This window comes from Lactuca virosa, chromosome 4, assembly GCF_052849685.1.
Source record: "Lactuca virosa cultivar CGN04683 chromosome 4, Lactuca_virosa_CGN04683_v6, whole genome shotgun sequence".
In the NCBI taxonomy this organism is placed as follows: Eukaryota; Viridiplantae; Streptophyta; class Magnoliopsida; order Asterales; family Asteraceae; genus Lactuca; species Lactuca virosa.
Genome location: NC_136429.1, coordinates 74,967,088 through 74,990,848, shown reverse-complemented (window position 1 = coordinate 74,990,848; position 23,761 = coordinate 74,967,088).

Genomic DNA, 23,761 nt, shown 5'->3' with positions numbered 1-23,761 from the left:
CTAGCAAATACAAACCTCCATAACATCAACAATGGCTAAACTTTAACATTCTCATACCACAACTATGTGATTCAACAACTTTAGCACATTCTCAACTGATTAGAAACTCCTCAAATATGAATGTTCGGCCTAAAGATTAAGCATTCAAACACTTTCAAATCATATAAAGATTAAGCATTCAAACACTTTCAAATCATATCCATATTTGTTTCTCTTGAGATTTGCGATCAATGAATCAAAGGGGTCGAATCCATTTGACTTTGTTGATTGTTCATAATTTGCGAGCATTTTAAGCGGTAATGTTAGTTTTTATTTATATATATAAATGTCTATTTATGTCATTATCCATTTACAATCTAGCTTATTAGCTATTTTTACAAAACACTATAAATTATAAGTTAACTACTTATCAGCTACCAAATAGCTTTTCAGTTAAAAACTAGCTATCAACTAGCATTTGGGTTAAAATCTAGCTTTTCAACTTCAAACAGAATCTTAGGGGGTGTTTGGCTTAACTTTTGAGAAGCCAAAAGTCCTTTTAGGAAAAGATCAAAGTTAAAAGATGTTTGGCAAAAGACTTTTAAAAGCTACTTTTGGATTTTGAATAGAAGAAAAATCAACTTTTTGGAAAAGTCAGAAAAACATGACTTTTTACAACTTTTCCAAAAAGAACTTTTGGCCTCTAAAAAGCTAAGCCAAACAATCCCTTAGTGTTTTCACAAATATCATCGTCTTTTTTAAATCTTATAAAAAATACACAATTGTAACTTTTTAAAAATAAAATATTATTATTCTAATATTTTGTGAACAAATAATATGGTGTAAAAACTTTATTCATTCATTACTTATTTATGATATAAGGAGTGATTGTATATAATATTTTTTCTATAACACAAGATTTTATGTTTTATAAGATTAAGCATTTACAAACTTATAAAACATAAATTGTTATATATGGATAAAAATATTATATACCGATTAACTCCTTTATAATATTAACCTATTTAAGATATGTAGATTTTAGGGTAAACCATAAACCTACAATTAGTTCATCAAATAATAAAAATCCACCAATAAAATAAAAACAATATCTCCTAATAAGTTTTTACAACTAACTTATTTAATTTCACTTGGATCATTTTTAACACAACCAAATACCCTTATATGTTTATACGATAAAATAAATTGTTATTGTTAATACCTAATAAAAATTAAATAAAACATCCGAAAATTAAAGCGTAAATTAGATTTTTCAGTGGTATATATATGGTTCGTTCTCATGTTCACGGAAGCCAAATATTCCTGTGGTTAGAGACTTAGAGTATCTACGATCTATATCATCAAGATAAAGTCGCCATGAACGACGAACTAATCGAGCTCATTATCGCCAAATTATCCAGCGCCATCGTCTTAATTCTCACCAACAAATCCAAGATTCTGATCACCGTCGTCGCCGTCCACATCCTCCGCCGCATTCTCAAAACCATCTACCACCGCCATCAATTTCCGATCTTCACCGCTAAACATAACAACAGCACAACCACCGCCACCAAAACCCTATACTGTTCGGTGTGCCTTCACGACGTAGACGGAGGCCAACGCTACCGGCGGCTGCCGAAATGCCGTCACTGCTTCCATGTGAATTGCATCGACACATGGCTTCAATCGCGGTCCACGTGTCCTTTATGCCGAAATCAAATCCCCCTGCATCTTCTTCCTCGGAAAGAAGAGAAAGAGCCTGGTTTTTTGTATTTGTTTTTTTATTTCTCCATGAAAGCTATTCGAAGGAAGATTGAGTCCAATTTTAATAAGATGATGTTGTTCGAGGCTACTGGTTTATAACAAAACTGTTTCATGTTTGTTCATCCGTGAACTCATAATTTTTTGTTATGATATTTTTAATCCGGCCAAAATCAGATTGGAGAAAGGTAAAGTTACTATTATGTTCTTTCAAATATTATTATTATTATTATTATTATTATTATTATTATTTGACGGGTATACGATAAAATTGTTACTTGAAAGAATCTAAACTTCTAGAAAGGTATACGTTTTGATTATATCGTATGATAATATATACTATATTACTAGATGTCTTGACCAATTTAATGATCGGTGGCTAAATTTGCATTATGTTATATTTATGGGTCAAATGGATGTTAAAAATTAATTTAAAACGAACATGTTAAATGGAAAGATAATGTGAAGTCACATCTTCCATATGCTTTTGCATAATTGCATATGTTGGGACCATTTTTGGGCCGTATGTATAAGTCACATGAGTACAAAGATATCGTTAAAACGTGTACAAAATAATGGCTCCAATTAAAGTCGGTTGAATGCAAAGTTTGGAATTAGATGTTAATTTAGGAATATATTATAATATTTATATTTACCGGTTAAAAAAAAAAAAAAAAAACTAAAAGTACCTTTAGTTAGTTAGTGACCTTTAATGCTATTATCCCAATCTAAAATATAAAAATATTTTTTTTTAATTTCATCTATCCATGAGTTGATATTGGTAAATGATAATATAAAATTTGGCTTTAGAACATGTTTTATTGGATGGTGTAACACTCATTCATAACCATCATAATTGTATTTCACTTTTTAGAAAAATATATTTAATCAGTAAAGATAAGGTAAATTACTTTAGAAAACAAGATATTATTATATAAATGGTCATTATGGTCGGTTATGAATCTAGAATTCGAACTTACATTTGATTTTAAAAATCACATGACACATTTAATGGGTAAAAAAATATTTGGTTATTGAGCCAAGATGTCATAATACCATCTAAGATAAGTATAATGTTTACTTTAATACCAAAGATCAATCGTGTATATGATCAATTTAATGATATGACAAATTTAACGGGTAAAAAATATTTGGTTATTGGGCCAAAATATCATGATATCATCTAAGATAAGTATAATGTTTACTTTAATACAAAAGATCAAACGTGACAAAAAATAATTCATTTAACTTTAATACAAAAGATCAAACGTGATAAAAATAGTTCATTTATTACGGTTATTCACTACAATTTTCAAATGTATTGTTACCAAAAGCATGTAACATTTTTTTTTGATATATGACACTAGATAATCACTAATAAATTTATTATGATTTTATTGCTTATTTAGCAACAAACATATATTTCATCCGTCTCATATTTATTGTCTACTTTTGACTTTTGAAGTTATTACTCTTCAACTTTAACCTTAAAGATTTTTGTTTTTGATATATAATATTTGATGCAAAATATATAAATTGATTGTGTTTTAAATGTCTTCTTATTGTTATAAGTTTCATCAATTAATATATAATATTAACAAAAGTATTTAAGGTTAAAGTTGAAGAATAAAGACTTTAAAAATCAAAAGTAGACAACAAATATACGACGAGAAGAGTATAACTAAATTAACCAAGTTACAAACAAATAACAACATATATATAAACAATAAAAATATGTTAATATAGTACACAAATAAATAATTACGTTTTTATTAAAAAAAAATGAATTTTCTAATTTAAGTTAGTCTACCTTTCTTTAATATAGAAATATGATAAATAAATATATAAATATTAACAACAAAATAATATAATATAAATATAATAATTAACAATAAAGTAATATAATATAAAAATAACTTTTAAAAAAAATATTATAAGGCCATATTATAAAAACAAATAAAAATCAATACAACTTAGCTAAAAGGTTCAACTAAAACCATGTGACTCCTTAGGTTGTCATGACTTATCACATTTGTTTTTTCTTTTGCACAATAATCTAAAATAGATTATTATTCAAAATTCAACAAAGAAAATCATTTATATTTTTAAGAAACAAGAACATAAAAACGACCAAGGAATTTAAGGGAGACAAGAGGGTTAAGGGGCAGACGGTGACAAATGTTGGAGATGAGTAGAGAACGATGTCGTCTCCCATAATGGATCAGTGTATGAGTTAATGGAGTCAAAGGCATGATTTTTTGGGAAAACCACATGTCACGACGTGACATGCCAACTATGTGAGCGTGTTTTCGAAAGGATGTCACGGCATGACATGAGTATGGTCACGACGTGACTATAGCTGAATCCCAAGCCCATGATCTTTTAGGGTTTACCCATATTTAAACCTCTAATCTCATATTTGGGGCATCATTTCCAGCCTCTATCACCCTCAAGAACCTTGAAACAAACCCTAATACCTTCCTTTCCATTTTTGAGCTTGCCTTTACTGATTTAGTGCATTTGGAAGGAAGAAGAAGGCCCTTGTGGTATAGAGAATCTATTGGCAGTCTTAGAGATTTCATTTGAGCCATTTCTATACCATTATAAGTGTTCAAGATCCAAACTTTGTGTTGAATGCTTCTAGATCTAGGCTCTTTATCCTTTTCTCTTCATGATGTGGAAGTTTGGATGGAAGGATTCCATAAAGTTGGAAACTTTATGGGTCCTTGAGGTCCCTTGAGGGAGATATATATATATATATATATATATATATATATATATATATATATATATATATATGTTGGATTAAGGTATCTAAGCCAGTAACTAAATTGGTATATACTTTAATTAAAAGCAAAGTCATTTTTGGGTTGCCCTCAAAACTAGTAATTGAGTAGAATGTCATTTGAAGAGAGATGTTGATTTATTGATTTATTATATGATTAATAAATAGTAATAAATAATTTGCTAATATATTATGAGATTACTATATTAATTAGAAATAGTATTAGTTAATTAATACTTTATCGGAAATTAATTATGATTAATTTTAGGATTAATTAGATTCATAAAGAGTGGAGGGACATAAGCTGTAATTGTTCAATAGTTGAACAAGAGAGGTTCCAGAACCTTCCCAGGAGGGGTCAGTTTTGGGGGAACCTCTTAGGGTTTCTAGAATAATCCCTATAGATAATTAAGGAGTTGGATAATTACCTAATTTGAAATATTAATATTATATGCAAATTTGGTGTAACATCCCGACTCCCAGGTATAAATTTTAAAGCTTTATATTTATGTTTTTTAGACCTACTCGATGAGTTGGATGCCCCAACTCGTCGTATAGAGAAGGTTAAATCTGCGTGGATTCTGGAACCTACTCGACGATTTGATGGACCCCAACTCGATGAGTAGAGGCTATGCATGAAAACCCTAAATTTTAGGGTTTGCACCCTATTTAAAGGACCTTAAGTCCTCCTTCCAGCCTCCTTACCACCTTTTGACGTCTAGAAGCAAACCCTAATCGATCTAACCCTTATTTTGAGTGTGTGTGAGGCTAAAAGTTTGTTTTTGGTGTATTTGTTGAAGAAGCTTGGAACGAGAAGGAGCTTGTAGATCCAGCATCTACATCGTTTTGGCTTTCATTTGAAGGTAAAAAAGTCATTACCTTGACTTCTCATTGCTTAGACCTTCCATTGTGAAAGAAAATGGTAATTTCTAGTGCAAAATGGGGTCACTTTCGGATTTGAGCTTGTCACAAGGGCATGGTTTCAGATCTGGACTCCTCTAGGCCCTTATGTGTGACATCCCCATTTTCACGGCCAGAAAAGACCGATTATGTTTATGCTTTATAAAAATCAGAGTACCTCTTTTAATAAAAATGTTGCGGAATTTGTTCCCAGAAAAACATGATAAATACGTTATCAAAGCATTTCAGAAGAAATGTATTTTTATTCATTTTCAAAACCTTGGGATGTCATCGTCAATACAGAAACATAAGCATAAACAGAACTTACATTCATTTACACTAGTGATCTACATCTCTTTTAAATCTCTCAGTGTAAAGTAGCTTCATATCGACACCTGTGATACAAATAAGCTTGAGTGGGTCAGGTTGGGAAACCTGGTGAGTACATAGGGTTTTCAACCCACAATAATATAATCATTATGTTTAATCATCAAAAAATCAATCAACCCAATTACCCATCCCCATTATCTTATTTACTCTTAAGGATCTACCCTAAGAATAAGCTATTCCTCGTTCATTCATTCCTAAGGATTATCCTAAGGAATAGGCACGAAATCCATCGTTGCTAATGACACATCTGTCAAGCACAACTGCTAATATTATCACTTAGGCGCAGCTGCCAAAATTGTGACATTCTTTATGAGGCGCATTTTCCGGTATAGTCCTTTAGGTGCATCTGTCGGGGTTATGAGGTTCTCTATTAGGCGCTTCTACCGGTAGAGTCCTTTCGGCGCATATGCCAGGGTTTTATTGACAGTATCGTTTTCGAGAATCCACTCGCGATACAGGTCAATGGGTTTTTAGAGTACATCGGTGAACACATCGTTCACAACACCTACAGGTTGCGAGCCTGCTAGTGTTCCACTGGACTGTCTAGAATAGTCTGTGGTTGTCATCCATACTCTGCTAGATGATGGGGCCAACATTTGGAAAAAGGCTTCTCACATCGTCCACCTCTCACCCTTACCTCATGGTCTATATTACCTCTCAACTTATCGTCCAACTCATATTTCATCTACCCATGTTTTACCCAACATATTATGTAAATATAAATACATATACAGTTTAAATCATATAAAACTTGTATAAAATCGTTCATCCAGCATAGATAGCATGTATACAGATAATATGCACACATAGCACGTAGTTTATATAAAATACTTCATATCTATGTGTAAGATGAAAGAGACTATGCACTCACTTGATAAGGTGGTGACTCGGTACTCGGACATCGCTTCGTTTACTTAAAACAGCTTCTTTCGACAAAACCTAGTATCATTACCACTAGAGTATAGTCTAAGGTTCGACGAGACTAATTAATAGTCTAGCTATTATTACTATTATATAAGCGTTAAACAATACTCTTCACCCACTATGTACAGACAGGGGCCAGACATGGAACACCAGATGGCAGGATCATTTTGGCATATAGCACTTCTGAAACCCAGCAACCCAAGCGGCCCTCCAAACCAGATTCCCCGTACCGCGAGTGGTTAAAAAGATATTATAACGACACTTATATAACTCATAATAATAGCCCAAATATTTATTATAAGGTCCTAATAAAATTACTATATTGAAACATAAGCTATAGTAAAGATAGGTTAGGCGTAGCTCACTTACAACGGATTTTTCTCAAAATCGGGCTCCGCTGGAGCAGCGTTCCTGAGCCGAAAGGCTCTTCTTCTCGGAGCCTTCGGGCGCTCCGGGCTTCCGCCTCGTGCTAGGGAGGTTCCCTAGGCTTTTTGGGGGGTTTGGGGGCTTAGAGAGAGGTTCTAGAGAGAGAAAGAAGTGGGTAAAGGTGTGAGGAATGAGCTTCACCCGGCACCTCTATTTATAGGTTGCCTGGGGCGTCACCACGTCGTGGTGCCTCTCACCACTTTGTGGTGTTGCGTAGGCTCCAAGGTTTCGCCTGGTGCTGACACGTGGCATCACACACAGGGTGGAAATCAGCCGATTTTCAAAAATTCATAACGTTCGCATACGAGCTCCGTTTTCGACGTTCTTTATATCCACGCATAGGTAAAAATAAGATCTACAACTTTCATTTTGACTTCGTCGGATAATTCTCGACCGATCTTAAATTTAACAGTACGAGGAGATTATACTGTTAAATATCCGCGTAAAATTCATAACTTCTACATACGGACTCCGTTTTCGTCTGTCATTTTACCGTTGAGTTCCTATTAATCAGATCTTCAACTCTCATTTAGGTCGCGTAGGCCAAAAACCGCTCGATCTAAAATTCGAGTTTCGGGTCGTGCACTGCTATGCCAAATCTTAGAAAATTCATAACTTCCTCATACGTAGTCAGATTTGGCCGTTCTTTTTTTTTTGTATGTTCTCGGTTTAACATATACTACAACTTTTGTTTAGATCACTAAGGCTAAAAGTCCTCTATCATAAATTCACTATTTACGTCTCCCGGTGTCGTGCCGGTTTTGCCGTAAAACTTTGACGAGCCATAACTTCTTCGTTATAACTCGGATTTCGGCGTTCTTTATATGTACGGAACCCTTGTAACATATACTACCACTTAGAAAAGATTAATCCTTCTAAATAATCTTCCATCAAAAACTCATTTTTGATGCTTATTGTATCTAAATCGACTAGGCCAGATCTGTGGGCGTTACATTATGGACATAAAGCCTCAAACTTTATGAAGCTTTGGCCCTCCTCCATGTCCAAAACCTCCTTCTAAGTCTAGTTTTAATGTTTTACTTCCTTGGAGGCCTTGCATGCACGTAAAGTTAGCAACTTTACGTGGTATCTCAGTTTCATGAAGCTAGATTGTAGTTTGGGGCCTTGAAATCGATTGGAAAGAGCTGAACACATTAAGACAAAAAGAAATAGACGAGTTGCATAGTCAAATGAACGAGTTGGATGAGGGTTTCCCGCTTTCTGGATTCTTCATGAACTCGGCGAGTTAGCGTTATAACTCGACGAGTTGGTTAGGGTTTTCCCGTCTTTTGGACACTACATGAACTCGACGAGTTGTTTGGAAACTCGGCGAGTTGACTCGAATTTTTGGTCTCTGAGTTCTGAAGGAACTCGACGAGTTGGGTCAATAAGGACTGTTGACTGTTGACTATTGACTTTGACCAAGTTTGACTATAAGGGGTACTTTTGTAATTTGGATCTTGATGGAAATTGGTCCTATGATGATTGTAGGAGTTTGAGTGTGGAGCTGTGTTTGGGAGTTTGACATTATCATCCAAAGCTACTTGTGAGGTGAGTTTTTCTCACTATATCAACAGGGTCTAAGGCACCAAGGCCGGCCCGTTATGATTTGTATCCTGGTTTTAGGAGTGTGCTATGTTAGTGATCTGTTAGATCTGTATCCTAGTTATAGGATGATGCTATGTTAGTGATCTGTTAGATCGGTATCCTGGTTATAGGATGATGCTATGTTAGTGATCTGTTAGATCGGTATCCTGGTATATAGGATGATGCTATGAATAGTGATATGTTAGATCTGTATGACTATCTGTACATGCTAGCTAGCGTATGATATTTATGTGCACATGACTGTTTGATTGGGGGTTGGGTTGAGGCGATCTTGCTTTGTGCTTTGTGCCAACATACCCACGGCGGCCCGGATAGACTGCGGACCTGGTAAGGGCATACTAGTCAAGTCGAAGGCCCGACGAGCGGTCCGGATAGGCTGTAGGCCCGCAAGGCGGTCCAGACGTGTCCATGGCTCGGAGAGTGGTCCAGATAGGCTGATGGCCCTGCGAGGCGGTCCAGTCAGGCTGATGGCTCATTATGCATGTTGTTTGTATGATACTGTTATGGTTTGTATGTCGTTGGTATTTTGGGGGAACTCACTAAACTTCAGGCTTACAGTTGTTGATTTTGTTTCAGGTACTTCAGATGATCGCGGGAAGGCGAAGGCGTGATCGTGCACCTCCTTATGTTTTTATGATTTGATTTTTGGGATACTCTGACATGAAACTATTTTGAAAACAAATTGTAATAATTATTGGTTTTGGAATGTTTTAAAAAGTTTTAAATTAGCATGATTTTTATGGATGTTACATTAGGGTTTATAAGGCTCCTTGTATCAGCTATAAATAGGACCTTTTGAGGTCTTGTTTTCATCCACTCCTTGCACAAGCGAAGAGCTGAAAATTCACTCTCACTCTCCTCTCTCCTCAAGTCTTCTAATTTATAGGGTTTGAGTACAAACCATTAGATGCATCAAGATTTTGTTGCTTGTTTTCCAAGGCATTTGAAGAAAGGAATAGATTTGATTATTTTCTATAATAATCAAAAGGTATGAAAACCCTAATCTCTTGTTAATTTCGAAAATAGTAGGGCTTCCTTAGGGTTCTTGATATTCATAGTTTATTGTTATCAATAGAGAAAACTTAGATCCAAGTAGGTTGCATGTGAACTTAAGGGTTAAGTTATTTTACTTCATGCATTGAATTATAACCTATAAAATATTTCAGTGGTATCAGAGCCTTAGTTTTCTATTTTATTATGCATAATAGTGAATGAATCAAAATTATAGTTTATAGAAATTAAACCCTAAAAGCTTGAATTTTTGCAAAATGCTAGGGTTCTCGAAACCCTAGCATCCACCCTTATTTTCGAAAATCTCAAGGTGCCCTTAGGGTTTTCTAGTTTCTTTAATTATTATTTATAAAAGCCTTAAAATTTGAATAATTAAAATTGGATAAACCAATTTCGAAATTTAGAAGGGTTTTTGGATTAAGATTAAATTTGAATTATTATATTAAATTTTTAATGGAAAATAATTAATTAATTCCTAAATGATTTAAATTAATTTAACTCATTGTTTAATTAAAAGATAAAGATTAAATCATAATTGGTTTAAATCTTAATTAATTAAAAGTTTACTTGAGACTATATATATATATATATATATATATATATATATATATATATATATATATATATATATATATGTTCATTGAAGACCATGTTAATTTTGTGAGACATGGGGACGCGATCCTAACTACTCATCTTGGAGATCAAAAAAATAAAAATAAAAAATTATAAAATGCAAAATAAAAAGAAAAATCAAAAAATTCTTTGTTTAAATATTATTTTTGTCATTTAATTTATCCAAAAAGTGAGAAAAATAAAAAACAATAAAAAAAATAAAAGTAATAAAAAAATCACCGTTTTTTTCGAAATATATATTCTAATAGTATATATTACACTGTAAATAATCAAATCGAATTTTTAAAATTTTAGAATATTCTAATATTCTATTAAAATTGGTAGATATGTTAAAATAGTCCAATATTGTACTTGAATTTTTAGATTTGTTAGAATATTCTAATATTCTATTAGAATTTTTTGAATTTTTTTAGTTTAATATTCTAACATTCTAAAAATTCGATTTTATATTTTCAGTATAATATTCTATTAGAATATTTCACGTATATTTTTAAAAAAGCGGTAATTTATTTATTTATTTTTATTTTTTTGGATAAAATAAATGACGAAAATAAAAATTTTAAAAAAATTCGGAAACTTTTCATTTATTTTGCATTTAAAAAAAATGATCTCGAAAATAAATGGTTGAGATTGCATCTCTATATCTCACAAAATATGATGGTCTCATATGACAAATTTAATTATTGATGACTTATTTTGCATTATGTTTTATTTAGGGATAAAATGAATATACAAATTAATTTAATATGAACATGTTAAATGGAAAGATAGCGTGAAGTCACGTCTTCCATATGCTTTTTTGGGTTTGTTGGGACCATTTTTTGGCCGTATGAAAGCCATCACATGAGTACACATATATCATTCAAAATATTAAAAAATATATTAAAAATTATTTATGAACTATATGACTTATAAACAACAGTTTTCGCCTGCCATTATTCGATCCAATTAAAGTCGGTTAGATAGAAGTTGGTATTGTTAAGAGGTCCTCGTATGAGAGGTCATGGGTTTTGCCTAGCGGTAAAGAGACTCTTTTAAATGAGAGGTCATGAGTTCAATTCTCACTATACGACATAGGTGGTGTTTAGAGGTATTATTGGGCCTTAAGAAAGTTTAGAGTGCCTTAGGGATCTATAACCTTCCTAACACCTATATAAACCCCTAAGGATTTAGAATTTCAAAATTCATCTCATTCTAAGAGCTTAATTTCGAAATTCTTCCTTCTCCTCTTATCTCCTCTTTAGCTTTTAATTGCTACGGTTTGGGTGTGAGCCATTAGAGGCACGAGACCTCTGATGCTTGCTTTCTGAAGACCAACAAAGAAGGAATATTAGTTTATTTGCGATAATAAAATAAAGGTAAGTATTTTATAATATCCCTTTTTTAATTTCAAAATTAGCAACATAATTTTAGTGTTCTTGATATTCAATAGTTGTTTGCAAATCATAGTGAGAACATAGATCCTTTAGGTTGCATGTGAACTTAGGGTTTAAGTTTTTTCAACCAAAATAAGAATTGTGTAACCTATAAATCTCATCAGTGGTATAGAGCCATTGTTCTTATTGATCTTGCACAAACTTGAATATATTAAAATTAAGATTTATAGAAACTAAACCTTAAGGAGACAAATTTCGAAAAATCCATAGGGTTCTTGAAACCCTAGCCTCCACCCTCATATTTTCGATTTTAGCAAGGGTTTTAGAAACCATAGCCTCCTTTGCCTATTTTCGAAAATCAAGGTGTACCTTTTAGTGTTTACCTTATTTCCTTATTTGTTATTTTAAAAGCTTTAAAATTTGGACAATTAAAACTGATAAACCCTAGCCTATTTTCGAAAATTAAAAGGCTTAAGATTAGGATTAGATTTAAATTATTTTATTAATTGGTTAATTGTAAATAATTATTTAATCCATAATGATTTAATTAATTTAATTAATTGTTTAACTAAAAGATAAAGATTAAACCAAAATTGATTTATTTTTAAATTAAATTAGGTTTTATATTAATTTCACACTTTGGATGTAAACCTAGTATTTTAGAAAGGTTTTAAAATACACCTTATACTATATATATATATATATATATATATATATATATATATATATATATATATATATATATATATATATATATATATATATAGGCTTAGGTTATTCTATTCAAAGTAATTACTGTGTTATTGTATGCATAAATGTGGGCCAATCATTTTACTTATTTTAAGAAAGTGATTAATACATATTATTGAATTAAAAATAATCGAAAAATACCATCTAATTTAACTAGAAGGGTATTTTAATCAATTAATATAGATTTAATAAAGAAAATTTGCATATTTTAAGGGATCATAGATTCTATTAATTTTAAAAATTCGATTTTACGAATTATAAGGTTTTTAATTCGGACATTCTGACAGAATATGTTTGAGTATGTGCAAAAATAAAAATATTCTAGAACCATAAAATAATAAAACTAATCTTGAACATATTTCTTGATCATGACTTTAAAAAATTCTTGTTAAATAACAAATTCTCGAACCAACAATTGAAGAATCAAAACAAAAATTATATTAATTCTTATAGAATACATGTAACAATTGCTAAGAATTACATTTATTGTTAAAGAATAAAACTAAAAAACTTTCAAATCGGGAAAAAAACATCAAAATCTAACAAATACACTAATTCATTCTAAAAGAATAATGTTGCTAAGAGGCGTCGTTCAAATTTCGTGGTCCGTTCTTCAAGCATCAGCTTCTGTGGAAACAAATCCAATGAATAAATTAGTGAGAAAATATTCATATTCCATTACAACATAATTGGAATTTGTGATTCCATTATGATAGAATTGGAATTCCTTCACCAATAATTATATTAATTCGGGGCATTCTAACAGAATATGTTCATGCTTATCATAAAAAACATTCTTTTCTGATAGAATACTATAAACGAAGAAATACCATTCAGTTGAAGCATTTTAGCGAGCGCTTGGTGTGCATCAAAACAACTTTCAATTTCCTGTAAAAATTAGACAATTAGAACAAATTACCAATTAGCATCATTGCCTATTACTTTCATATACATACCAGATTAGGAGAAATACCACGAGCAACTGCAGATCCTCCAATTATATATTCCAAAATCAGTACACAATTTGTTTCTCCCCTCCTTCCCTCTTCTTCGGCTTCGGTTAAGAAAACCTCCACCGGTGGTGGAGTTATTCGGTGGTCAGGAGGGCAGCAGCCTCCTTCGCATCTCCCTGAACATGCGTTGTTGCTGCTTGCCTTTATACACAACAAAATGAAAATTAAATAAGTATCATCAGGCGTATTCGATGCCAATCAAATGCGTTCAATCCCAATACTCCATATAAAACGAAATCGAAATACTTTGGATTCAGAATTGAAATTGATTTCGACCCCAATAATCAGTAAGTTCGACTCTTCAACCCAATTCAACATAAATCGATTTCTTGACTCAAATCGAAAATTAACATCAGTCGACTTCAATGAGCTTGACTCCAATCAAACAAACAATTTTGATTTCTCAAATGGAAATCTATATCAATCATACCATTCGACTCAAACATGAACAATCAATCGAAGATTTAGACTCCAATAATCAGTCGACTTAACCAAAGTCGATTCCTGATGTGAACAATAATAGGTCAATTCGACCTCAAACTGTAGTCAAAACTGATTTTGTGGACGAATCCAATTTCGTCTTCAAGTAATCAAACAAAATCCAGTTTCAATTTCGATTTTATGATAAGAGAATTGAACCTCGATGATTTTGAATGAGCACCATCAGAGCGTAGACTGGAACGACGAGGCTTCTTCGTCTTCTTGGCGCTTTCATTGCTGATGCTTTTATGCTTTAATAAATCATTAACTGGATGCTCTGTGCCTCTGTTGAAATCACCTCGATAATGTCTGATCACAAATTCATAATTGACAGGCGCTTGGGTGTGAGGCCGATGGTAAGGGTGTGAGGCGATTTATGAAGGGGATAAATTTAGGGTTAGAAAAAGTCAATTAGATAAAGAGGGAATCTAGAATATAATACCATGATTACCGGGGTTATTTTTGGAAGTTATTAATCATATTACTAAATTACCCTTCTTTATTTATTTAATTATTTAATTTTGATTGGCCCACATTTATACATACAATACCACAATAAATACTTTAAACAAATGAACCTAGCTCTCTCTCTCTCTCTCTCTATATATATATATATATATATATATATATATATATATATATATATATATATATATATATATATATATATATATAAGCAAGGTTGTAAAAAACGTTCGACGTTAGCTAGTTGGTAGACTGGGGTTAAGGGATTAATCGGTTAGGCGGGGATTAATCAGATGATTAATCGCGGACCATTAATTAATAATTCGTTGAATTTTCATAAATTAAATATGACTAATAGCATAACAAAGTTCGTAAATATCATTAAATATATAATAAAATAGGTTAATATGATTAATACAACACTAATCACTCATCAAATGGTTTCTATTAAGATATATCTTCTTCAAAGTGTTAAAATTTCATCGTTTCCTATAACTTTAACCATTTTGTAGGTAGGGATTAATCGCTAGGCTCTCACTAGTAGGCCGAGCATCACCTAAGGATTAACCGGAGATTAATCGGGACCTAGCGGGATTTTTACAACAATGATTAAAAGATTAATATTTTATATGTATAAGACAAGTCAGTCAAATCGCTAATACGCCTCATTCACAAAGTCATACTATAAGGGGAGTTTAAGGAAGTGACGTATAAAATTGTTGGGTTATGAGCATTCTAACACTCCTAAGTGTACATGCAACCCTAAATACCTTGGATCTATGTTTTCTCTATTATACATACAATTACGAACATCCAAGGTATTATCCTAATCTAGCATACAAAATAATAAATATAACAAGATAGAATACATACCTCTTTGATGTAGAATGTCTTCATGAAGCTTGAGTGCCTAGTTCCCCAAGTGTGACACCTCAAATGGTTCACACAACACCAAATACACTTGGAATAACTTGAGAGAAACTTGAACACTCCTTGAAATCGTCTAGCCCTCACACTCACACATTAGTGCACGATTTCTTGAGCCATGAGATTCTTTTATATGGTGGCTATTAGGGTTACACCATGTAACTCATAACTTTACCCATTCCTTATGCTCCATGGATTTTAACCTCCATGGAGTATCCATGGGTCACCCCATGGACTTAGTCCAACATAAGGAATCTTGGATCACAAGCCCACATATACAAGAATGAATGATTTACACAATCAACCCATATATTTAATTAGTCTCCTTTTGATCACTTAATTAATTCCAAATTAATTCTTGATCAATACTAATTAAATAACCTTATTAATATATTAGAACTTATAATATATTAACCAACCTTAAGTGTTATTTCTCTCATTATAGTCTATCCAAATGCATGATGCCATGCAACCCAAATGGACCATGCCGGGTCGGGTCAAGTCTTACCAATTATAGTTATGGACTTAGACATTAATCCAACAGTCTCCCACTTGGATAAGTCTAAACTATTATTGCGTATGACTTCAGGAACCGATCAGCAATCGTAGCTCTCAAAAGCTTCTGTCGAACTCTGACGTTGTCGATGAACTCTGACCTTTGTCAATGACTTGTCCATTAGATAAGTGATCATATATTCCTCCATTCTAGATATCATATGGACTGAGACATGGATTATCAATCATTCTCTCTGTCCATTTGTTGTTTCCCGATTTCCGATTCATGATGACTGACTGATTGAACAAATCAAATCAGTCCTGGCTTGGCCAAGCACTCACATGTATCATCTTTAAATCATCGAGGGGCCCACATATATCGCTTTTATCCCGAAGGTAAAAGGAATGGATAAACTTCGACTCATATGGCTTGTTCTACTACTTGTTGAATCATACACAAAGGCACGTTTTATAACATCGAGTTACCAATGCGTTTTCGTGCAATCAATGTATAACCAACTCATAGTAACAACTCATATCTCTAGGTTTGAAGAATATAAGATATTATCGTCTCATGATCACTCGTGATAAAATCCATGAAGTGATTCAAATGAGCGCGGGTTGAATCCAATACTCAGAACTTATGAGCACTCATGAGTGTTGTAGCACCACTTTGTCCACCAACTTGGACCTCTACAAACCAACCCATGACAGTCTTGATTCATATCTACTTCCAACATATGACCGACTGTGGATGGTTTGAATAACTTAATCATTCAGGAAGAGCGACTTAGTTATTATGGAAGTCAAAACATGCAAAGTGAAACACAAGAATAAATGAATCAAATATGGTATCAAACCCTATGAATATAAATAAACACTTTTATTTATCACCATACTGATTACTCATTATTCATTGTTTCGGTTTTATCAACTTTATACTTGAATTTAAAACAATAGTTGTCCCATGCTCCAAGCATGTACACTATGTTTTCTAAACACTAGTCATGCCATACACCAAGTATGCATACTATGTTTGTCTATGATCTTTACTTTGTAAAATAGATCAATTGAACATCACTCCAATGATCCTCTTTTCACAGTCCCAAATCCTTACTGCAAATGCAAGAATTCCAAATTCATGCCATTTACTGAAATCTGTTAGATTCTAAACTTATATGCATTGATCCTCTTAATGATTATGCACAAAGTCAGAAAGATTTGACAACAATCATTACAGAGCATTCCAAAGGAGATCAGCTCCTTGGAAACATCCTTCTTTCATTAAGTTTCCTAATCTTACACAGATTGAATAATTTCTAACTTTGAAACATTTCCATATTCCATTTGGACTATCACTTCTGAACAAGAGTTGCCTCCTTACAGATTATGTCAATATGGTCCTTCCTGAATTAACATTATACTTCCAACTGTCCTTGAGCAACCAATCTTTGGTAAACCTTAGATTTTCCTCGACAATTGCTTAATCATTTTAGTCATATCCAATTCTAGACCTTTTCCCTTCATAATGCCCCAGGCATTTGGAAAATTTTAGAAAGGATGAATATAGCACATGTAATCGATCCTATATCCGAAGCATATGGGACACGATTCATGATGTCTCATATAAAGACTAAACCAGTCTTTTGCTATAATATTTCCATTTCAATTTGCCAAGTTCTCAAAATTCAGATTATGAAAAGGGATGCCGTAATCATAATCGAATTTTAGAACGCAAATAATGGACCCATATATAGAATTTCCTTATGTTGAGCCATTCCAACATGAAATTCATATATATATATATCCTTGATTAAATACGATTAAAATCTCAATCTAAGCTTTTTAGAATTGAAATGAAGTATAATTTCCTCTCCCTTAATTATAGCAAAACAACTTTTTCAACCCCTGCAACCTCACGAATTGAAACTTTTGTTTTCTATAATTAACATTGCTAACTTGCAACCTTTGTCATAATTATCATGCTCCCACTAACATGATGATTATTAGCATAACACTTATGCTCCCACTAGCTTTGACATGTACTCAGAAATCAGCTGACTTTCTTACCAAAGTTCAGATTTCTGATACTAGATTGTTTTGATAAAACTTTATCAAAATCATACACCTCTCTTAGATAGCTCACATGTGTGTCTAAACAATTTTAGAACTATGAAAAGGGATGCCGTAATCATAGTGTCAATTGTTTAGACCTTTGCCACTTCTCACAAGTCCATGTTAGTGTGCCGGTAAACCACACACGCTCCACTAACGACTTTGAGAATGCAAATATCACAATTGCTATCTAGCTAAAATCTACTTAGTGAAAGTGTTTCCTCACCATCATTTTCATGAATCGGAGAGAAACCTTATGACACTTAGATTTAATAGTGTATGTGTTCTTATCCATGTGAATTTGTCAAAACCATAATCACAAGACAAGGTTAGTGACAAATCCAAACTCATATTGATTAAACTTGTGCAATCTTAAATTCTTGCCATTTGGCAGCTCAGGTGCCTGCCATTGCTTCCAAGTAGTTGTGCAACCAATTGAGAACTCTCAGAACTCCTATGCAAAGCCAACTTGAATAGGCACAAAAATTTCAACACGATAGGTTATAAACCTCAAGTCGTGTGCTAGTGAAGGACTTTAGGTTTTATTCTTGATTAAGTCTTGAAACTTTCAAGAGCTTTAAGACTCCCACTGTCCTCTTGACATATAAGACTCCCTTGTCAAATATTCAAGAGATAGTGCGGATTCTTTATCAAGACTAACACTTTACACAATTGGCCTAAGTTGGTCTCTGTTTTATCCAAAACATCACAACTTACCAATTTCAAATGTATAAGAGTAGATAACCTTTTACTCTTACATTTGACTAGTGTTAACAAACCCTCTTTAAGATATGTCACTCAAGTTACAATCTTGGAGTATAACTCTAAGAATTGTTTTGGAACGAAGTATGACTCATCTTTTTGATTTAACCATTTCAACAATTCATGACTCCTCTTCTTGACTTTAGAGGACCAATTGTGATATGGTATCTTAATCATTAAGATGATCATAAACATGATACTAAAGTACTCTCCCATCTTTTCAGATTTGAGAAACTTTTATCTTTCTGCCATACTTTGATTCTTCTTATTCGTTCTGTCTCACATTGAAACTTCTCCAATGCTACAGACTTATACTTAAACTTATAAGTATAACCATATTTACTGAACTTAAGTAAATCATGACGAATAGTCTTATTGATCTTTTGTGGTGGACTTGACCAGTGCACAAGAATGTGTACTCGATCCCTTAGTCCTTTCCTTATTCACATAAGGAATTAGTCTTAATTTTCCAAGCTGAAAGTTCTCATTCATCATACTATACAACTTGCATGATTCCAAGTTTCGGTCCAATTGAACCTTGGGTGATGAGAATCTTTCCTTATTTGGTAATATTATACACTACCACAACCGAAAGAATCAAATCCATTTTTCCAATATTGCTATCAATGGAATCTTATAAGCAACAACTTTTCACAAATGCCATTGTAAGGATACTTAAAATAAATAGAATCAAAACCTTTTTCTTTTATTTTAAAACTTTGCGGAAAAACTTATCCTTACAATCCATATGAAAACCTTGTTGTTATCTATTCCTAAGCAATATAAATATCATAACTCTTAAGTAATAGCCCAAAATTCTGATCACCGAACCATGCGAATTAAATCCATCTTCGCGATCAGAATCAGCATGTACTTAATAGAGTTAGACACTGGACTTTACCTGAAGTAGAGCCAAACTTATTGACTTTACCATCCTTAGGTAAATTTGGCAGCTTCGTAACCAATTCCCCTTCCTTTGGCAATAGTTACCTATGGGCCCTTGATAATGAGACTATCTCAGACTTCGCCTCTCTCTTTACCATTGGGTCAACCGAGTTGACTATGGTCGATCCCTTTCCATTGGGAAGAGAGAGCTTTACTGGATATCCAATGTCATCATTGTCAATGTCCATAGCGTTTTAGGAAGTTGATCTTAGCAAATAGATAAGATCATTAAGGGTCTTGTCTTAGTCTGTTTCATAGGATTCCCAAAAGAACTCACTATGTGACTTAGAAAGTAGTTGAGCCACCAACTTTCTCAAGACTTTGACACCCAACTCTCCCGGCTTGTCAATATGTGACTACATCTCCAAGATGTGATCACACCTAGACCTTGCCTTGCCAATAGGGCTTGAGTGACCTTAAACTTTTTAGGAACTTGTGGGCTAGGGAGAATAATTGGAGGAGGTGAAAGAAGTATGATATCCATGGGACATCATCTTCATTTAGGAAAGCTTGTTTCAAGAGATTTGGGAAGATCATAAATGTCTAGACCAGACATCTTTTTGGGAGATATTCAAGATAGTTGATTTAAAGTCCTTAATATGACACCCAATATGAAATATTAAGGCTAGGACCCAACAAACTATTTTATAACTTAGAAGAGGGATGCCGTAATCCAAGCTATAAAATATTTGAAGGTAGGTGAATGACGATTCACCAATTTCCACCATGAAAAACGATATAATTTATTAGGTTTTAATTGGATTTGAAAGTCCTAGATCTTTGAGATTCATTGAACTGTTCAAAGGCATGTTTCAATCTCGAGTGTGCCCTTCAGGTTTTGTGACTGGGATGCCGAGGATCACAAAACAAGGTGTGAATAACCATGCAAATATACTTGGTACCCTTAATATTTACCCCTTAATCAGTGTGCCGGTTAACCACACACGCTCCACCGATACTATGATAAATAGTAAGTTACCCTTTGCCTACCTTGTTAAGTCCAGGTTAGTGTGCCGGTTAACCACACACGCTCCACTAACGACTTAAGCAAAGTGCAAAGTGTAATTTCATGGGTTAGCACCAAATTCACATTTTCCTAAGTAACTAAGATTGGGTATTAATAAGAGTTTAGTTACTTAGTATTTATCATTAATACTTTTAATGAAAGGAGAATTATAGTCCTTGTCCTACCTGTTCGACTAACGACCCTCCGCCAGTCAAGGAAGCGGTGAGTGAGAGTGGACACCCATTAAACTGCCATTTTATGGGCTACTAACGGTAAGACTGACTTTACTCTTATACATATATATAAATATTATTAACTTATAATATTATAAAGTATAAGGGTTGAATTTTAACTTTTAAAATTCTAAGGGCTAACTTGGAATTGAAGTATTCATAAGTGAAAATTTTTCAAATTCCAAAACTTGAGGGCAAGTTTTGAAACTATTCAAAACTAATTAATTCCATAACTTATGAGTTTAAAGTAGTTTTAATTAAAAAAAAAAAACTCTTCAAGTTCCATAACTTGAGGACAAGTTATGGAAGACTTTAAACTAATTAATAAAAAAAAATAACTTTTTTTTATTGTAACTTATGGAACTAATTAAGGTTACACTTTTTTTTTAATTTAATGAAGAGACTCTTCATTTTGTAACCTTTGTCAACTTTTATGAGTTTTATGATTCTTAAATGTGACTTTTCATATAACTTGAGGACAAGTTACAAAAACACACTTTGGAATCAACTCTTAGATTTAAATGGATTGAAAACAACTATTTCACACAACTTTTCTATTAATCTAAGAACCTCATAAGAACAAGATAATTCAAATCATCAATCTTCAAGAAATTAGCATGAACATACAAACTAATACAAATCTTGAAATTATGACAATTATCTTAGAAATTGGATTAGCATGAACATTACCACATCGAAAACAAGTTTATAAGTCCAAAAACATCTTAGGGTAATGTTCCTAGTCCAATTCCAGCCAAAACAATCGAATATATGCATCCAACTCGATTTTTCAGCTACTTTTGCAAGTATAACAAGAAAACAAGCCTAGGCTCTGATACCACTGTTGGGTTATGAGAATTCTAACACTCCTAAGTGTACATGCAACCCTAAATACCTTGGATCTATGTTTTCTCTATTATACATACAATTACGAACATCCAAGGTATTATCCTAATCTAGCATACAAAATAATAAATATAACAAGATAGAATACATACCTCTTTGATGTAGAATGTCTTCATGAAGCTTGAGTGCCTAGTGCCCCAAGTGTGACACCTCAAATGGTTCACACAACACCAAATACACTTGGAATAACTTGAGAGAAACTTGAACACTCCTTGAAATCGTCTAGCCCTCACACTCACACATTAGTGCACGATTTCTTGAGCCATGGGATTCTTTTATATGGTGGCTATTAGGGTTACACCATGTAACTCATAACTTTACCCATTCCTTATGCTCCATGGATTTTAACCTCCATGGAGTATCCATGGGTCACCCCATGGACTTAGTCCAACATAAGGAATCTTGGATCACAAGCCCACATATACAAGAATGAATGATTTACACAATCAACCCATATATTTAATTAGTCTCCTTTTGATCACTTAATTAATTCCAAATTAATTCTTGATCAATACTAATTAAATAACCTTATTAATATATTAGAACTTATAATATATTAACCAACCTTAAGTGTTATTTCTCTCATTATAGTCTATCCAAATGCATGATGCCATGCAACCCAAATGGACCATGCCGGGTCGGGTCAAGTCTTACCAATTATAGTTATGGACTTAGACATTAATCCAACAAAAATGACCGTCATTGAGTATCCACTCTTACCCATCGCTCTCTTGTATAGTGGAGGGTCGTTAGCCGAACAGATTTGATAGGAAATAATCTCATTAATAAGTATAATGACATAAAGTAACCAAACCATTTTTTAAAATCTCACTCTCAGTTACTTTAGGAAAAATGTGAAGAGTATGCTAATCCTTGAAAACACACATCATGCTTTATATGTCGTTATTGGAGCATGTGTGGTTAACCGACATACTAATAGGGACTATAAAGAGATAGGATGGGCATCTCGAAAATTATCATTGTTGCTGGAGCATGTGTGGTGAACCGGCACATCAATGTGAGATGATAAATGAGATCGAGGTTGTCAAGCGGGTGTGCATGGTTATTCACATCTCGTTTGTGATCCTCGACATCCTGGTCACAAACGTGATAGCATAATCCAAGATTAAACATTTCATTGATAAGATTCAATGAATCTCAAAAGATTTAGGAGTTTCATAAGATTGGAATTGGTAAAAGCCTTACCTACCTAAAATAGATTCGAATTTGAGTGGAATTGGTAAAAGCCTTAATTTAAAATTTAGGCTAATAATTAAGGATGTTAGGTGCATTTCATGCATTCATTTTGTAGTTTTAGTTCATAAAAGTGCATTGCATTTAGGTTTAAACTCATGCATTTTGCATATTTTTCGGGATTTTTCATGATGCAATTCCATTCACACACTTTTATTATATTTCAGGGACTTTTGAAGGTTGGATCTTGATGGAGGAAGTTAAAAAGAGTTGGAGACAAAGTTTCAGAAGTTTTGGAGCATTGTAGAGAGAGAATGAAGAAATAAAGAATTTGGCTTCACAGGTATTTACACGGCCGTGTAAATGATAGCTTATAATTTACACGGGCCGTGTAAACGCATATACAAGAGCATTCTACTTCGAAGGCCTGGAAGGATTGAGCATTCTACTTTTCTTGTTTACACGGTCGTGTAAATTGCACCCTTTAATTTACATGGGCCGTGTAAACGTCTCGACAGTTTTTAAAGTAGTTTTACTCTCATATAATTCAGACAATCGGTTTTTTTGGAAGTTAGGTCGGATTTTGGGCAGAGAGAAGGTGATTTTCAGAGCTTTTGGAAGTAGATTAACACTTGGAAACACTTTAATTTCCTTTTTGTAAGTCAATTTGAAGTTTA